General features: G+C 38.8%; 1 protein-coding gene across 1 annotated transcript in view; it reads left to right on the top strand.

Annotated features, from left to right (window-relative positions):
* LOC150088524 (uncharacterized) overlaps positions 1-19149 on the top strand; it is a 142255-nt gene that overhangs the window by 1103 nt on the left and 122003 nt on the right. The window lies entirely within an intron of this gene.

Consider the following 19149-nt stretch of genomic DNA (forward strand, 5'->3'; position numbering starts at 1 on the left):
ACAAACAGGAAGGGAAAGAATGCAAAAAAGAAAGCAAAACTAAAATAAAAAATAACAAAAAGGAAGAAATAAAAAGATAGAAGAGAGACGAACGAAGGTTATTTGTCATTCTGCCCACAAGAAACGCTCCAAATTCTCTTTTGAGGAACGCCAAACGTGCGTCCTCCCGAGGTTGGCCCGTCATCATCATGCATGCATGTTTCATGTGTGGGAACTCTTAATGACCTCGGAACAGCCGTCCACATCCTTGTGTGTCAGGTGGCGGGTTTCCCGAAAGCGCATGCCGGACCGGCGCACACGTAAAACGTCGCCCCGTTATTGGCAAAAACTGCCATAATTTATTGATTGGATGCTGCGGTTACAATCGTCATTTTCATTATCACCACGCGCTGCGGGTGTCTGGCATTTCCCCGCACGCTAAAACACCGCGGACAGGAACGTCTGAAATCGTTACAAAGCTGACAGTTCACCACGTGACCGGTGACGTCACGCTACGTGAGGAACTTACGATATTGTCACGAACTATCGCCAGCGCAGGCTGGATTCGGGCCATTCCTCCGCTATCGATGTTTTGATTGCTGTATAAGGTGTTACCCTCTCCACAGCACTTGCCGATCACAGGTGTTTTGTCTGCTGGAAGCACGCGGGACGCTGCTAGCAGACGCTAAAGTTTTTTTTGTTTTTTTTTTAGGTTATGTCATGCAATTCAACAAAAACCCAGTATTTTCCTATAGTTTAGTGTGCTCTTATCCGTTTGAGTTAGAAATACTTTAACATTATCACGTGCTAGCAACCTTATCACTTCTGAGTTTGCGCTTTCAGTGAGTATGCGCAGTAAAGACATTTTCTAGCAATTTGATTAAACACCGTAGTTTACAATTTAGCTACTAGATGGCAGCAGGAAACTAGTTTTCAGATTGGTGTCTGGTTTGAAGCTAGTTGGAAAAAGTTCTTCGTTATGCTAGATTAGCGTTTCTTAAAGTGTCGTCCGCAGACTCCTGGAGATCCCCAAGACCCTTTCAGGGGATCCGCGAAGTCAAAACTATTTTCATAATAACCCTAAGACGTTATACTAAGACTTTGGGGTCCTCAACAATTTTTAAGAGTGCAAATGGATCCTGAGACCAAAAAGCTGAGAACTGCTGTGTTAGATCATATGGAATAACCCATAAGTGCTAACACAGGATGTTTGAATACTGTAGTCGATATTTAAAAGTATTCTTTTGATTTTAAGATGTTAGTTTTCTGTAGCATTCGTGGTTATTAAAACATTATCCAATAAGCAATGACTGATTGCAATGAAGACATCCAACCAATCGGTAATTTTTAAAAAAAGAAGCCATTTTCCTTAACAATAGTCAAAATCGCGAGGTAAGCCTAATGGGTCACTTGCAGACATCCAGTCGATACTGCAATCCTCTGTCACACCTTGTCCAGATGTTCTATCGATGGATGCTATGGCAACACGAAAGAGTATGATGTTTCAAGCGCTAAAGATGTAGCAGTACAAATGGAACACTGACATTTAGAGAACCCTAAAACTCAATAAATGGAAAATAATTCTTGCGATAAACCTCTATAAAAACCGGGTTGAGTTTAAATAGGTTTTTATACTGGAAATGAATATAGAAGATTAATTTTTAAAAATGTTTTATCTTTCAAATTATAACAATAACGTATCCAATTCTGGCAAATCTTAAAAGACAAGTTGTACAGAGAAATTCATAGACTACTATGAATTTAATCTGAATCCTTTTAAATAATTTTGGATTATAGGGTACTAAATATGACTTGGATATTAAGAAATGGCCCAAGGAAGAAGATACGATAGTGTAGTAGAGAAAAATGCTAATCAAACAAATGAAGTTGACCAAACTTAGTGGATTTAGAGATGAATTTCCAGATAAAAGTATTGGGTTAAGTCCAAAATGTTCTATAGCTGTAGTTGGCTCAAATTAGTTTCCGTTATTTACCGAAATCACTTCCTGCGAGTCGAAGTTCTTCGTAAGGTCACGAGTGATCAAAGTGCGACCCTTTAAGTGTCTTGCACCCCACGGACGTATCTGGTAATGAGACTGAAACTAAATGAACAGTCACGTGGCCACTTGGTTAGCGCTTTCATTACTTGTGTGCCACGTGGGGAAAGACGCCAAAGAACGAATCGTCCTTTAGTGAAGGAACAATAGAAGGAATGGCAAGAAAGGGTCGGTGACAGAAGGAGTTGGAGGAAAGGCATTGATGCGCATTGATCACGTGGGACCTTTGAATCAAGAACAATCGAGAAATTGTGTGAACGAGTAGATGGTTCTCCAAGTGCAAATCGATCGGCTAAATGATGGCCTAATCAGGTAAGTGGGGTTTGCTCAGATGGTCATGAACACAGCGAGGAATCTGCAGGCTGTGCGTTCGTCTAACTTTTTTTGAGATGCGCGTCAAAGCTAGGGCGTTTTACACCGAGTTTTCTATTAAAATTATCAATCCTTAAATGTTGAACGGTAAATTACCTATAGGAGTATTTCAGGGGAAAAGTAGAGAACTTGCACGATGTTAGCCAGTCAAGTGAGCATCAAGTACACAGTTGAGTTAAGTACAGAATTCGGACACTGAAAGCCACGTGGTACTCTGAAATACAGTAATACTAATGTTGTCTGGGCTTGCAAACTCCACTGACTTTTTATAGGCATCCTGATCTCTCGTTCTGGACGACCTTTCGTACTAAATTCTTGAACATCAATAAATCAGGATGTTGGTATCATCTGTTTAGTAATTGGTCTGTAATTTATCATTGCTGCTTAATTTTAAAACATTGGCTTAGTCCGAATAAATCTTTCTGCATTAAGAAAATAATTGAATCAACTCCTTGGCTTTAGTATTATAAGAAATTTTTTAGTATTTAATATTATAAGAAAGTGGTTAAATTACCTAATACCACCTAGAGACAATGTTCTTACAAATAGCGTCAATTCAGAATTCTCGGAAAGAATCATTACTGTCTTTTTCAAGCGAATAATTGGAGATAAAACTCAGTGATTAAAATTCCTTGGCTCGAATATGATTCCACCTTTTATATCTTAATTTCATAAATAAATAGTGCTTAAAGATGTTGGTTGTCACAATAATTATTGAATCTATAGGACTAAAAAACTTGGGCATTTGGGATGTATTCTGATTCTACGGAAATCTTGAAAAAGAAAATTTAAGATCTGCTTAATGGGTCAAAGTTTTAGTTGTAAAATTCTAGCAATCAACACGGTCACTGGAAACTCAGAATTATTCAGGAAAATTAGCACAATTCATGATTTGAAGTGCAAGATAAGATCTGTGAGGCCAAAAAAAAAAAAGAACCAAGATATTTCTTAAACTTAATTAGTTGAAACTTAATGTGGATCACATTTTACGACTTTAAATTCCAAAACAAGTCATTCATTCTCTACGCTTTTTAATTAATTAATAAGGATAACATCTTAGCTATTCTGGAAAACATCTCGCGACATTTAAGGGCATTAAATTTAATTATTTTCCCTACACATTAGCAGAATTACGGTCTGCGCAGGAACTTGACGAATGCGATAACATTTGGGTCCACTGTGGAAACCACGCTACCAAACAAGAGTTGAACCACCCCTGCTCTTGTTACAAAATGAAACTTAAGACAAAAATACATCGCTTTATATATCACGCCGACAGGATGCTGTGGTAGAAACAAATATTTGTAACACAGAATAGAATACCACCAGTCGGATTCATGTAATAGCAACAATCACTCAAAGAACTCTGTGCCAAAGAAGAATTCAATTTCAGCTGCATCGAGAAGAAAGAAGTAATCCGTCATCGGATGACAGGCTAGTCCCATGGAAACAAAAAACTTTGTCCTACCCTATTAGGCGGAAGTTGAGTGGTCATAGCCAGTAGCTCGAATTAAATCGCCTCTCCCCGCATCCTTCCTTGAACTCCCTCTTATCAAAGATCGTTGCCGTCAACGCTTCGGAAACGGGTTCGGCGAGGGAAAAGAAGCATAAAATATGCACACCCTTTAACCCCCCAGGAGACCTTTCCGTGCACGTGGCCACTGCAGACGGTTTCTTTTTTTTTTTTTTTTAGCAGTTTCAGTGAAGGGTGTTGTAAAGTAAGCCCATCCAACAAGGGACTATTCAGGCGGGGTTAAAATGCGTGAGAGATAGAACACTGTAATGTCATTTGATACCGTAATTGTCCGGAAGTTCTGAATTAAATGGGTTGAAGCACCAAGATAATCCCCCGAATACTTTCCCCCTTACTCTCCTCTAATCTAAAATATCAGAAAGATCGAGGGATCGTGTTAGAGCTGATATCACTAGACATATGTGCATCAATGGCAGGGGTGTAAAGCAGACTCGCCATGATAGTGCCGAAACTTCAATGGGACATCAAAAATTAGGAATAATTTCAAATTTTGTTATTTCATAAATGCTTTTTCTGTGCAGAAGAACTAATTATTAAGGCAACACCTATTTGAAAACCTGAGATTCCTTTTGATCATAAGGCCCAGGCCAAATAGGTCGATTTTCAGATTTGTACACAGTCAGTATACACAAGAAGAAATATTTGTTATGTGAAGAGAGATTAGAAGTCAGGGTAATCCCTAATAGAGATATGTGGTCTTGTCTAGAAATCTAAGTGTCATCGAAAATAAGAACAGGAGCAAAATAATCCTTTTCGCGATAAATATGACAATACATAGTTTTAGAAGGATTGAAATTAACCAAGTTATCTTTGTTCCATTAGTGGTTTACTTGGAGACCAGCGTTTAAGAAATTGGCAGTGATATTCGAGAGGTTGGTGTTTGTGCAGGGCTTCTTAAACTGGAAGATGGAATGCAATGTGCTAACAGTAGCAAAACTATGGATCGGATTTTCGGTCAATGGAAGAGGGCCATTAATATACAAGAGAAAAAGAGTGCATGGAAGAACTGAACCTTTGGGAACACCTGAATTAATAAACAAGTTAGAAGACAGAGCGCTATCTACCAGTACCCAATTTGAATTTTATCGCGAAATTTTATCCTTTATGCCAAACATGATCAGCGGCGTTTGAAATATCAAGAGCAACTGTGAGTTTCACCAAAATTTTCCACTGATGGATAACAAAAACTGTATCACGAAAACTAGTATTTCAACCACACTGACAGAATCCATACTAGCGATCATTGATCAGATGGAAGGTTCCTAGATAGTTTAAGAGTTGGCGGTTAATGTATTTCTCGATTACTTTAGAAAGAGTTGAATTAAGTGCAATGGAACGATATCTAGATGGAAGAGATTTGCCATCATTTTTAGGATCGGGCAGGATATGTCCAAATTTCCAATCAGAAGGAAAAACACCAGCGGAATTAGAAAGTGTAAAATGGCGACACAAGACAGGAATAAGCTCAGAAGAACAAGTTTTGAGAACAAGTGGAGAAATATCATCAGGATCTTGAGTTTTCTTGGCATCAAGATTGTTAAAATTCTTCTGATATCATATCCTTTTAACAGAAGATCATAAAAGGCATGCAGTGATGTGAACTGGGAATGGCAGGAGGTAAGACGGCTTTATTTTTAGCTGAAGTGTCAATAGAATCACCAGATTTTAACAGAAGTGGGAGTACAGATGGACAAAAGATTAGCCCAATCACTTTTGCAAGAGACTAGAATGCTCGATCACAGTTTCGACAAGCAAGTTTTCTACTCTTTGGTGTAAGCAGAATGAATCTGGAGATTCGGATGGAACCTAATTGTTATATGCAACATTCTTGGTCGTTCGATCTTGAACGACCTAATACATTTATTCTAAAACTAAGATTTAGATACAGGAAGAGATTTGAAGGTGGAATATGGAATAAAGGATTTGATTTCATCCCTAAAAGAATAATTTCAATCAGAGCAAATATTGACATCAGAAGGTTTAAAACAGTAAAAAAAATCAAGGAAAAGAAGAGCAGAAATCTCATAGGTCAATCCCATTTGGCATCTTTGTAATGCGAAACAACACGAGGTTGAGAATGGCCACGAGAGGAGGGCTCCATTGGAGAATAGATCATCAAGTTGTGATATGAGGTGCCTAGAGGAGCACTCGCCTCGACAACGTACTTGGAAGGGGTGTTTCATGAGAAAAACAGTGTTGGCTCTGTGGTTGGGCTTTCTGGTATTCTAGTAGGTAAAGAACAATTTGAGCATGTTCATCACTAATTGCAAAAGCTTCAGCGTCACAACCAGCTGGGTCCATGTGATATGAAAACATAACCCAGCTGAAGTTGTGAACATTAAAATCACCAAGGAAAATAACCTCACTGTTAAAGAAAGTTGGACTGGCGAAAGTGGAGTTTTAAAGAAAGGAAGTCGAAGAGTTCCAAGTAATAATTTTTTTATTAATGATTAACTTTAGTAAAATTAATAGTAAATTAAAACTATCTTACTTCAGTAAAATTTAATAATAAATAATTATTTGTTATTATTAATATAGTGTAAATAATTTTCACGATTACAAGCAATTTCAAGAAGACAAAACAAGACCTCATCCGCGCTTCTACAGTACCAAAATTATTCATGTTCTCCAGTCATTAATGTTTCAGTAAATGTACCAATCAGATTACTGATTTGCATGGCTTTAAAATGCACCACGTTATTCTATATTATGGCGTTGAGATCTATACTATGCCAGCAATAAGCAAACAACTGTCGGAGAAATGGTCTCTGTTGTCCAGGACAGAAATTACAGCCTGGTAGAGGAGAACAAGTTTTTTTCAAGGTCCAGACATAAAAGGGTTATTTAAAAAAGAAAAGATAGAAAATGGTTATAATTACTACGATAATGTAAGAAGACAAGTTAGGTAATGTACACATTGCGGTACATTTCAGGAACATTCGATTTTTTCTTAAAATTGGATTTTTTTTTTTCTTTTCTTTTTCTAGATTTATCCGTTGATAACTTGAAATCTCGGTTCGATCTGAAATTTCTTTTTTTTTTCTCTGTAGCGCTGAATGAAGTGAAGTGACACAATGAATAAAAAGTGGAATACAGATTAGTAATTTAGTTCCTCTTTCTGCAAGGGGAAAACACTCGAAACAATCCGCAAATAAATGGTCGCTGTTATAAAGAAGACTGCCCAGGTTAGTGTTGTTGCACATTGGATCGATACTGACGGAATCCATATTTATAAACAATTCAAACGTGGAAGAACCTCAGCGCATGATGAAGAAGTCTCAGAGATGCCCAGCAACTGCTATAACAGAAGAGATTATTGCAAAAATTGAGGCATTAATCCTGGAAGATCTCCGTATTAGCCTCAAAGAACCAGCTGCACAGCTCCAAAATAGTAAACGGTCTGTAGAGAACATCATCCATCACAGTTGCATATGAGTAAAGTGTCTGCTAGATGTGTTCCCAGACTTCTGACATCTTACCAGAAGAAAGAAAGGGCACAATGTGCACATGAAATGTGGTCCATGTGCCACTAAAAGCAAGAGGAGTTTTTTTCACAGCTGGTCGCCATGAATGAAACTTGGATCCATCTCTGTGATGCCGAAACTAAACAAATGTCAAAACAATGAAAACATTGCTTTGAATTCAATCTGCATCGACAAAACTTACTGGACCAACGTCCAAAAAAGAATTATATTACCTTATCTGGTGTTGACCTCAGTAAACTCTCAAAACGTGGGCAATCTAATCACCGCAACAAAGGACTTGATTTGTTCGCGCACTTGTATAGTACATGACTGCAATATTAATTGGTGTTTTAGTAATAATGTAGTTGGTGTTATACGGAGGTGGAACGGATAATATAAAAGAATGGAATTCTTAATTGTAACCGATTCCAGGTCATCACAAATTATTTTTAACAACAACACTTTTAAATGTCACTGTCAGACATTTATAAGATAATATTACACACATATAAACACATTATTATACATTATACGATTTTAAAATGGACAGCTCTGTCTTCTGGTTGGACAACTAAGCTGGATTGTAATCTGACTCGACTCGGGTTGTAATTGTTCTTCATACGAGAGGGGGCTGAACAAAGTCCATCTAAACCGGTGTTTCCCAACCTTTTTTTTACCATGCCCCACCTAAGTCTTTCTAAACTTCTGATGCCCCCTATGTAACGTTGGGAAACACCGATATATATATTTTTTATATTCAAAAATTGAATTATTCCCTAAATGAAGCCTAATTACAACTTGTTCAGGACACGAGACTTAGGTTTTAGGAAGAAATCATTAGGAAAAATTAAGAAAAAAAATAGGAAGTAAATTTTCAAAACATATAATAGACATTGTGATATCCAGTCGATTTCTTTTCTTTAGTAACAAATCATTTATGGCACTAAATCCACATTCAGCTAAATATGAAGATGGAAACGGTAACAATAGCTTTCTTGCAACGTTGGTTGAATTTGGGTATTTAATTTCTGTTTCATCACAAAACCATGCCATCGCTTCTTTTATATTGAATAAAGTTTTAACTGACTCATCATTTTGCATTTCTGAGAATTCTTCTTGGTACTGCATTGATACATCAGACAAATCCACTAACATTGGTTGCATCATCCAGGTTGGAAAATCAATTTGTTTTAAATCAAAAAACCTTTCTTTTAAATCATCGGACAGAATTTTCAGATGATCAACAATAACAAATACAGCGGTATCAGTCACTTCACATTTTTGCAGACAACGAAACTGTTCAAACTTTTTTTACAAATATATTTTTGACATAATTTAATAAATGTAATGAAACCAAATGTCTTCGCTTTTGCATCGACGAGAGTTTTATTTGTTCCTTGAAGTTGTTTATTTAATATATTTAGTTTTTCAAAGATATCGGCTAAATAACTCACAAATGCTTTACCATCGACCGTTAACAGATGCTCCATTTTAGGTTTGTCACTTAAAAAGTCACTAATAGTATCAAATAGTTCCATAAATCTTTTCAAGCAGTTCCCTTTCGAGAGCCACCTTACTTCAGTGTGAAGTAAAAGTCTCACATGGTCTCCATTTTGTTCTTCACAAAAAAGCTTGAAGAGACAAGTTTTCCCTACGAATAACACAATGCACAAGAAGCATTTCTGGATTCTCATCTTTCATCAATTTTAAGCAGCCATTTTTCTTGCCCATCATATTAGGAGCACCATATGCAGCGCAAGATGTTATATTTTTCATTGGTATATTATTGTCATCTAAGTAATTTTTTAGCTTATTATATATATCTTTGAAGGTAGTGGTGCTCTCTAACGATTTACTGAATAACATTTCTTCAGCAAAATTACCTTTATCAATATATCTTACATAAGTTATCAGTATGGCTTCACTGTCTCTCAAAGTTGATTCATCCATTTGCACTGAGAATTTTCTTGTTTTCAGCTTTCCAACAAGTTGTATTTCAATATCTTCACTCATTTCATCTATTCTTCCGCTAACAGCATTGTTATTGAGTGGCATAGCTGTCACGTCTTTGTGATCTTTTTCCAGAACTGTTTTAAGAAATGCTGATATTGATGGTTTGATTAAATTCTCTCCTATAGTATGATTTTTCCCAGATTTAGCAATGAGTAAAGAAATTTCATAACTAGCCTCAAGAGTACGATTGACAGTTGCAGTATGAGCAATAAACAGAGACTTTACCAACAATTCTTCTTTTGTACAAGTTAAGTCATAGTAGGCGGTTGTTTTAAACTCTAGACGAGCAATTTTTGAATTGCCCCCCTGAACAATCAAATTTCTCCCATGTGGGGCGTGGGACCCACGTTGGGAAACACCGGTCTAAACCAAAGATGCAACTTTCGATTATAGAACTGTATAGTTCTTAAGCACCTTCGATGACTAGCAGTAGGAGAGCTCACTGCATGGAATTTCCTATATTTGGCGTAACAAGGATTTCCAGCCTGCTTGGCTTTTATCACAGATACATCAGACTTAGTTTAGAAGTTTCGAGATTTAGTTTACTGTAAACTAGAGTGTTCCTTGTGTAGTTCGATGAAATCTGGACATTTTAACCAAAATGTACAAAATTAGATATGAAGTATGGCGAACTGCATTGTAAGTTACTTTTATAGCAATGTCATTAGTTATGTCGTTGTTGTTATTTGGTTTTTAGGAGCATTAGCAACTAAGTCCATACTGCTCCGGGATATGCGGTGGTCATTCCCTGACCTTTCCGCATCCTCCGTATTTGGTGGTGACGGGCTCGAACCCCGGTCTAATCAAGAAGCGTGTGCTACTCCACTGCTGCTCTTGCCCACCTGGCTACGGAGGCGCCCATCATTAGTTATAGTAGGATTTCAGGAGCATCCGAGACTAAGGCCATATTGCTCCGGGTACACTCTCTGTAAAATGCGTGTTCTATGGTCGAATTTCTGTTTGATGGACAAAAAGTCCGAGTTTCCGGGAGAAAAACCACGCTACCCACGTCTGAGACCGATTAACTCAGCCACGTTGAGGAAAAGGCCCATAAAAATTCCTCACGTCATCGGATGTCATTAGTAAATACCACTCCGAATCAGAAATTAAATTTAAAATGCAGTGTGAAAATTACGATAAGTATATACCACGAACATGAGCAGCTAGTTAAGCGTTTAAAGCGCTTCCAATAGCTACTAAATGGGTAAAATTGCATGAAGAACTGAATAAGAACCAACTGGAGTGTTAGACAAGGCACTGACGCCTCACAGCCGAAGTTTCCTCGGCATAAACAAAACAACCAGCCTCTCTCTCTCTCTCTCTCTCTCTCTCTCTCTCTCTCTCTCTCTCTCTCTCTCTCTCTCTCTCTCTCTGTTTTTACAGCCCAAGTCTGTTAAACCGATACTGTTGATTTCCAGTGCGTGGCTGGATTTAACACCCCACGAATAAAGTTAGAAAATCTGAACTGTTACGTAGAACCAATTAAAATTTATCATTCCATGGCAAGATAGATGGTTGCATATTCGCTGGATTTCACGCTGACTACAGCAAGCTTCAAACCCTGTCCATCAGATAGAAAGCGGATGCTTACAGATTAAAGGCAAACACTTAATGTTAAATCCGCTGCCGAACATCTATTGCCCTCGACCAGGTCATGCGGGGCTCATAACTACAGGTTTAATAGAAAACGCTATGCGCTGTACACCCACTGACGTGCATTATCGTTTGACACCGCTCCAACAGGGAAACAAACTCATTAGCTGTTGTTAATGATCACGGTCAGCAGCGATGACCGAATGGAACGCCATGTCAAAGGTCAAAGCAGCATTCCAAGATCGCAAAGGCAAATTAATTTCGAATATACAAATATCAAAGTTTGCCCATTAGCTATTAAACACTTAAACGATACCCGGTTAGAAATACTACGCGCAATAACCCGGATCCACACCTCATTTCCAGAGAGTAGCGAGTCACGAGGAGTGCGTGAATAAACTCGCAGCACCGGTACAGCGATGCAGTGGTGGCATTCCTAACGTCTTAGAGCCCCCAGCTCACAATGAACTGAGCCGGGCGTTGTCATGCCAACACCATTAGAGTACAGCTTCGTCGATGACAGCCCTACCACCTGTTCTAACGTGCTGATGATGCAGGTCTCTTAACTTGGCTATGTCTTCGAAATTTGGGCGTGTAATTAGACAGGATTCCTCAAGTAAGAGAGCTTGATTAGCGCCAGTACTTCAGCGTCTGTACCCAGTGTTACAGAGTTACTTGTGGAGATGCTTCGAGTGTAAATGATGCGAATTGCATTCCGACAAGCTAAATTGAATTTTTTCTCTCTTCATCTCCGGAACTTGCAAAATTAATTTGCAGCAAGACCAGTCATCTATCTCCACATAGCTGTTCATTATTGCAGCATAGAGAGAGAGAACAAATCGCTCTCTTTCATTGAGCTCCGTTTCGATGCTTAATGGAATAGTTTTATCTTTCATGAATAATCAGTTCCATCTCGGAAATCTGTTTCCGAGACAATTTACATAACGAAGCAGTAATTCATTATTTCCCCATAGCTTTATTTAGACAAATAAGTGTGCAGACACTTTGATTAATATCAAACATGGTTGATACATTCGTGGAACTACAACAATCGCATTATTCAGTCGCTGTTCTACTCAGCACCGCGATTTCGCAATCACAGTTTTCGCTTAGCTGGTGCATTCGCTTTAATGAACACGAAATAGCGACATTTGGGCGCCCCCTTCCCCCCGAAAAATACACCACAAGATATTAATAAATAAATAAAAGCATCCTGGTATTTAAAAAACCTTCTACTGGTCCCATTTTAATGAAATTTAAGATGGCTTGACAGATCTTCCTAAAAATGATAAATTGCCCAATGGATAACGTGAAGGGGGGGGAGGACGATGAAGCATCTCAAGGGTTTTCCCTCATGCCATACGAAAACAAAGAAAACTGCGCACCTGTAGTAATTAGCGTAGGTATTTTCGCAACACTTGTGGTACCACAGCCGAGGTAATCGCTGTGATGTCACAAAGTCACCTTGATTGGTGAAAGACCGGTAGCTGCCCCGCACAATGGATGTTAACGATTCGCTCATGCAAGAACACATAGTCAGCGAGGCACCGTGCCGTTTCCGTAGATATAATTATTGGCGATTCTGTTCACAGTTGTGATTCCGCTCATCAATCTCTGAGCAATAATTAAATTAAGGCCAGCAGGAGCAACCTGTTCCAGCGACAGCAACGGGTCATTATATGGAGATACGGTCTGCGAATACAAATTGGTAAGCACATTACATTAATTAATCTTTGCTCTTAACTAGCAGCTATCGTGAGGGAAATTCGTTAAAGTGGTACGGGGGCTGGAAAACTGTTCGGAAGTTCCAGACGCAACATACGGACACAATTCAATAACTCATCACAGTAAGCGCGTGTGCCCACACGCACAGAAGAAAGAATATCTTTAGAAACCAGTCAGCATTGTTCATTAATAGAAATTTCAGATTGTCAGTTGTTACCAATTTGAGCTTACAATGCGTAGTTTAGCCAGTGGTTTGATAGCTCATGTAACAATATTGGTGGTCCACAGAGAGTGTAGTCCATAACTAGCACACGTCATCGTACGCGTCAGTGACGTACGATGATTATATGGTCACCCTGGTTATAAGTGACCTAAAGTTTCTTCAGCATGTTTCAAAATTATGGGAGCGACAGTAATTAACCTGGAAGAAGATCGGCTAGGGTTGATCAAAAAGTATCAAGACTGAATACATGTCTCAGACGAGTCGGGGTGCTTCATTGAACGCCTCTTTATGTATTGCTACATATCCAGGCACGTTTACAGCTAATTCCATTGATTCAGTTGAAGTCAGAGTGTCCTTTTTATAGATTGAATTTAAGGAACCATCTAACCTTAAGCCCATTCTCTGTATCCATTTTCATGGATTCGCGCCTGATTCTGTTGATCGTCTATATCAACTAGTATATAGAATAGATAAAGCAATATAGCTAGTTCACTTGTGATAGATTAAGACGTCTTTCTTCGTGAATCGCTTGAAGGTGGACCAAAAATGACACCAGAGCCTTTCGCAATAATATCAGAATCTGTACTGCAGGACGATCCCTTGTCCGCCTGATCATTCGAAATATGGATAGATACAACATACACGTCACAATAAATGAGCAAAAACTGTTAGTGAGGATGTAGGGCCTGCTGTTCAGCTTAAAATGATGTGCCATAACGGACAATTCAATCCTTGGGCTAGATTGCAAGTGAATCAGATATCTTAATTTCTTTCTGTGATAAAAAGCTGATCCTGAAGTTTATTGAACTGCAATGACTTTCCTGAAATATTTCCAGGATAATCCGCTGGATAGGTCCAAATCGAAAGATATTATATTGATTAGCCAAAACAATTTTATCCAACCAATTTCGTGATCTCCCGAAGTCGGTTCGTTTGCACCCTATTTCTATACCCTACCATTATAGTATTGCAATTTATTTAATGGGCTGTAAGGCTTTTGGATTAATAATTAGAAGAGTATTGCCAGTTTTAGTACTTATTAGAATACATGTTCCATAAATACAATGTCTCAATAGTGATCATGTGAAAATGCAATTTCAGACATTATTATTTGATTTTTAGTTGTGACAAACAGTTCACTGATCTCTGACTTCATTTGCCACTTCTACAATTTAAATTTTACTTTACTTTTCTGCTCTGCTGATGCCTAAAATTAAAGTCTTGGTCTAAATTACTGACAACTGACAGGGTGGGTGTTCCGATCCATTTAATTATGTTACTCAGTTCTAAATTTTTTCAAATGTGTCGGAAAAATCGAAACCCTTTCAGAAATATTTTATCAGACACGTGCGAGAGATAACGGATAAGATTTAAGCAATAAACGCGGTAAATAAATCCAAACAGTTTCGGACAGGGGAAAATTAAGCACAGAAACACACTCTTTTGTCTTTTACCTGCCAATATTTATACAGGAAGAAAGACAAAGCCAAAGGAGCATTCTCAAGGAGCTGATGATGAACCATTTCATTATACACACCGGGGAAATTCTCTACCGAATAACAACACCAGCCAAAAATGTTTCCAAGAATGGAATGCATCGGGTGGGATGGAGAAACGACATTCCTAATTACTTGAGCTGTGCTCGTCTGTCAAACAGAAACTAATGTCTGATAAATTGCATCCATAATCCTCCCAGCTGGACATGACAGTTTCTACATTAGCTCCCACGTCTTCATTAAAACCCCATCGCCAAACATCACTGCTACAACTATATAATAATCTGCTAAGGGAAATTGAAGAGGGGGGAGGGTGCATGTGGGTGATGGGATGTTGAAACCTTCTTCATTCTGGAAACTTTTAATTACATGCTGGTGTCTGGTAGACGAATGCAGTACATCATGGCTGAGTGATTGGACGAGAAGCAGACATGTGTTCCTTTGCTAATATCGTCATCTTCTGTTTGAAAAGACTGATGATATTAGAGAGCAGAAACAGCGTAGTTCGTTCTGCAGTAATAATCCAGGATTAATTTAAAGAAAATATTTAAAGCCAACGGTCCGAAGGGTCTTTCTATTGTTCAGCAACTTTCCATGTTTCACAATTAACGTGGAGTCCAATTACATAAGCCGTTTTGGAAGTGAGCGCAATTAACTGAAGATTTATTTTTATGTAACAAACGTATAAACGGAGAATGGATTTTTTTTTCGTTTTTCTATCTTTATTTTTCCTACTCCACAAATGCGCCTCATTGTCTCCATTCGAAATCCACCATTAGAATAATTCCGGGCGGGTAATTCTCGAGAGCGATCACCATGGTAACCGTTTGAATTTAATAACGTTATAGCGTTTCAAATATACAAGTATCACGTGTTCTCTCTTCCATAACAAAATGTTCACTTCCCTTCCCAAAGCTGTTAAAAACGTTCAGGACTTTTATTCTTTTAATCATTAATTAAAAGTGACTTTTGTGTTGAGTTTTTGGCATCAAATCGTAATTTTAACGGTAGTTTAGTAATGGTGTCCATCCACTAAAAGTTCTTTTTCTTATTCCCTCCCCTCCTTCCCGACTTTCTCTTTGATCTGCTTCCATTCCCAAGACGCTTAAACACGCTCCGACTCCGATATTTTCACTCGTTTTCTCCTATTTGCATGTAGCGTTTATTTTAATTAAAAATCCTCAGCGACGTCATCAAGTAATTTAATTAGAGCAAGAAAGTCTGTCAGGCTTGTAACAGTACAGCCAGACAGGTCATTTACTAGTGTGTTAGCACACACACACAGGCAAAGCTGGTGTTGCAGGAGGCAGAAAGGTGTGATTTTTACCGTGAAATCAGAGTAGCGTGATAGCTGACTAAAATTAACCACCCTTCATTATGAGTGCGAAATGCTTCCATCAACTAACGTACTATTATTAATGGTCTGCGCACAATGTGCGCCTAGCAACAAACAGCTGGAAGATGCACAGCACTCATCCTCCCCATTACACCGTATTCCAAAATTCAGAGGAAGCTCCATCAACAAGAATGGTCAAATCCTGCCTTATATATAACATTTGATTATATCTTTAACGCAAATTATAATTCATTTATTTTCTTGGTTTGGACTATAGTAGTAGGATTGCAGAAGATTTAATACAAGGCATTGGTCTTTTTTTAATCTTCAAAGAACGAACAAAGCAAAAGTAAAAACGAGAAAAGACGAATTTCTAGATGTAGTTTCTATTTACCATGAGCACTTCATGTAATGGCCCTCTGTGCTGCATACTTTTATCGTTATTAGTATGATATGAAAGTCATCGCTTGTTCACCAAAGGTGAAACGTTACGTTAACACGGGAGGGCATTGACCCCCATCGAGAACAAGCTCCTCAATCACTTCGATCCCATTTAAAGACCGCACGAAGTGTATTTACGACATCAACTCGTATGTTGTAAGAAATCAGTCATAAAAAATAAAAACTTGATCTTCGTAAAGCCTCGACATATCTTCCAACGTCCTCTTTCTTCGTGGATCAATTTCCTGCTTCGAATGAGGCTAGTACATGGATATCGGCGCTACGCCTGACTCTCCGACCTTGAAACTATTAGGGAAGACTCCAAAGTGACAGGGATGACTGATGGCTGCCATGTGTTTCTCTCTGTTGTCATCTTAGTTGAAGCCGTAGGAGATTGGGCCGCCTTTGTGTTTCGAGTACGGTGCAGTTCCGTTTGGGATGCAAGCGTAATCAAGACCGAATACAAAGAAAAGACGCTGGATAAAGAAAAGAGAAAAAAAATGACAAACTCCAGTGGCATTCTTTATTTATTTTTCAATTTTCTCGACTGGATTTATCGTGTGAAAAATCCATCACTAGTGAATTGAGAAGAGAAGACAGAAGAAGAAAAGTGGCAGAGGCGAAGTACATGAAAAACAAATGAGATTCCACTTTGGGCATTTTAATATGTGGCCTTAAACTGCTTTAACTAGTTTGCTGCTACTGTTCATGACACGATCCAGGTGTTCGAAATGGTACCTGAGAAACCGCCACACAACGCCGCGCTCCAAATTATGCCACGTGTTCCACATCAAATTTTCTTACATTTTCACAAACCTTCATCAATGATTCCCGTCATACGTCACGTCAATTGCAAAAACGAGCGCATATGAAAAGGTCGGAGGTTATTCTTAGATGCGCATTTTATTTGAAAAGTTTTCACGATGTTTACGGTCTGTAGCATGAAACTAATTTAAAGTCTAAATTCTTCAACTTCTATTCTTTTACGGCAGCATTCCACGCACTTATTTTAAGCAAAGATATCCATCCTGTTTTCGCTCTTTTTCCCTTCTCTTTTCAGGCGCCTCCGTAGCCAGGTGGGCAGGAGCAGCAGTGCATTGCACACGCTTCTTTATTAGACAGGGGTTCGAGCCCGCTACCACCAAATACGGAGAATGCGGAAAGGTCAGGGAACGACCACCGCATATCCCCGGAGCAATAGGCCTCCGTAGCCGAGTGGGCAGGAGCAGGAGTGCTCTTTGAGTAGACCGGGGTTCAAGCCCCTGAACTGAATACGATCGATCTGCCAACCTGCACTGGACCAGCGTGGCAGATTATGGTCCATTTCCCTCAGCATGAATTGTTGAGGAGGCTTCCATCCTGCAGTGGGTTGATAATGGCTGCACTTTACTATAATTTAATCGCAAATAATTTATTACCCAAGAAACAAGGCCGCCGTAGCCTGGTGGTCAGGCGCGGGTGCATAAGTACACGTGCCTTGAGTGACCGGAGTTCAAGCCCGTGACTACTGAATACGGTGCTGTTTCTAGTATTCTGTCTATCTTGTGAACTCCTCTGACCGTTTGGTCGTCCCGGAGTATAAACAGAAAATTTATTTATTTATTAATATGGCCTTAGTTGCTAATGCTCCTAAAAATCAAATAACAACAACAACCTTCTCTTTTCTTTCTATGTCCTCAATATTTGCCCATTCCAGAACATATCTCTTATTCCTGTTAAACCAGTTTACATTTATTACCAAGAGCTGCTGTTAATAAAGATTATAGTTTTTCCCATAGTATTCGACAGATTTTCAGACTTTGGTAATCTTCACAGACCTTTCCCGTACATTCGACTGTACTAATTCTCAAATTTTATTTTACAAACTTGGATAATACAGGATTAAGCCACCTTAATCCACTGGAAACATTTCAGAACTTTGACAACTTTTGTTATTTTAGAAAATTCACAATCTGAAGTCTTCTCATTCACTTTGCGGCTTCTGCAGTTTTACAGGACCCATTAGTTCTTGTTGTCAGAGCCTATCTTCTCCACTTGATCACATGTTCGTGATGGGTCACGTTTACAAAAGCAGCGCAACACCTATTTATACGAAAGCACCTATTAGCTTCAAGCATGTCCGTCCGTTCGCACGTAACAACTCACAGGAGGCCGATTCCAACGATCTACAAGACACTGCCCGAAGGTAAATGTATTTCATGAGATCTGATCTTCTGTTGTTCCCCAAAATTTTATATATGAACTACCTAGTTCTCCTCTCTTCTACCAGTGAATATACATTCTTCTCTAGCCTGTATTCTTCGTATGAATATCGATTAGCTCCCTTCACCGAACTAGTGTCCCTTCTTTGAACTGTTTCTAGAAGCTCTGTCTTTCTTAAAGTGCGGCCTCAAGAACCTGAACACCATATTCTAAACCTGGTCACATCATCATCTTATATAAAGGGGCAATGACATCTTTTTCCTACTTGATAAGATCCTATACATCATAGACAAGACACTGAGAGAGACAGTTTGCACTGCATGAAAATTTATGTCTCAATGAATCGTAACCCCTTTGAACTATTTACAGAAGTTCTGCCTTTATCAAAGTGCGGCCTCAAGAACCTGAACACCATATTCTAAATGTAGTCACATCATCAATATACCCACATTATTCATAACTTCTAACTTATTCAGTATCGCAGAACGTACACAATGCCTGAATTGCGAACTGCTATGCATTCGAGCATGCGCTGATGAAGCGATCGCCTGATTGGTCCCTTCAAAGTTACATTCTGGACGTCAAATAGATCTATGCTGCTATGCAGTATATATCTATTCTGCCCTCTGAAAATACGCCAGTTAATTTTTATCCGCTCCTGTTCTCATCCAGATGGGACATCATCTAGGGGCGCCATTTCGTTAGCTAGCCTCG

The sequence above is a fragment of the Mastigoproctus giganteus genome, chromosome 3, assembly GCF_048544385.1.
Source record: "Mastigoproctus giganteus isolate SK-2022 chromosome 3, ASM4854438v1, whole genome shotgun sequence".
In the NCBI taxonomy this organism is placed as follows: Eukaryota; Metazoa; Arthropoda; class Arachnida; order Uropygi; family Thelyphonidae; genus Mastigoproctus; species Mastigoproctus giganteus.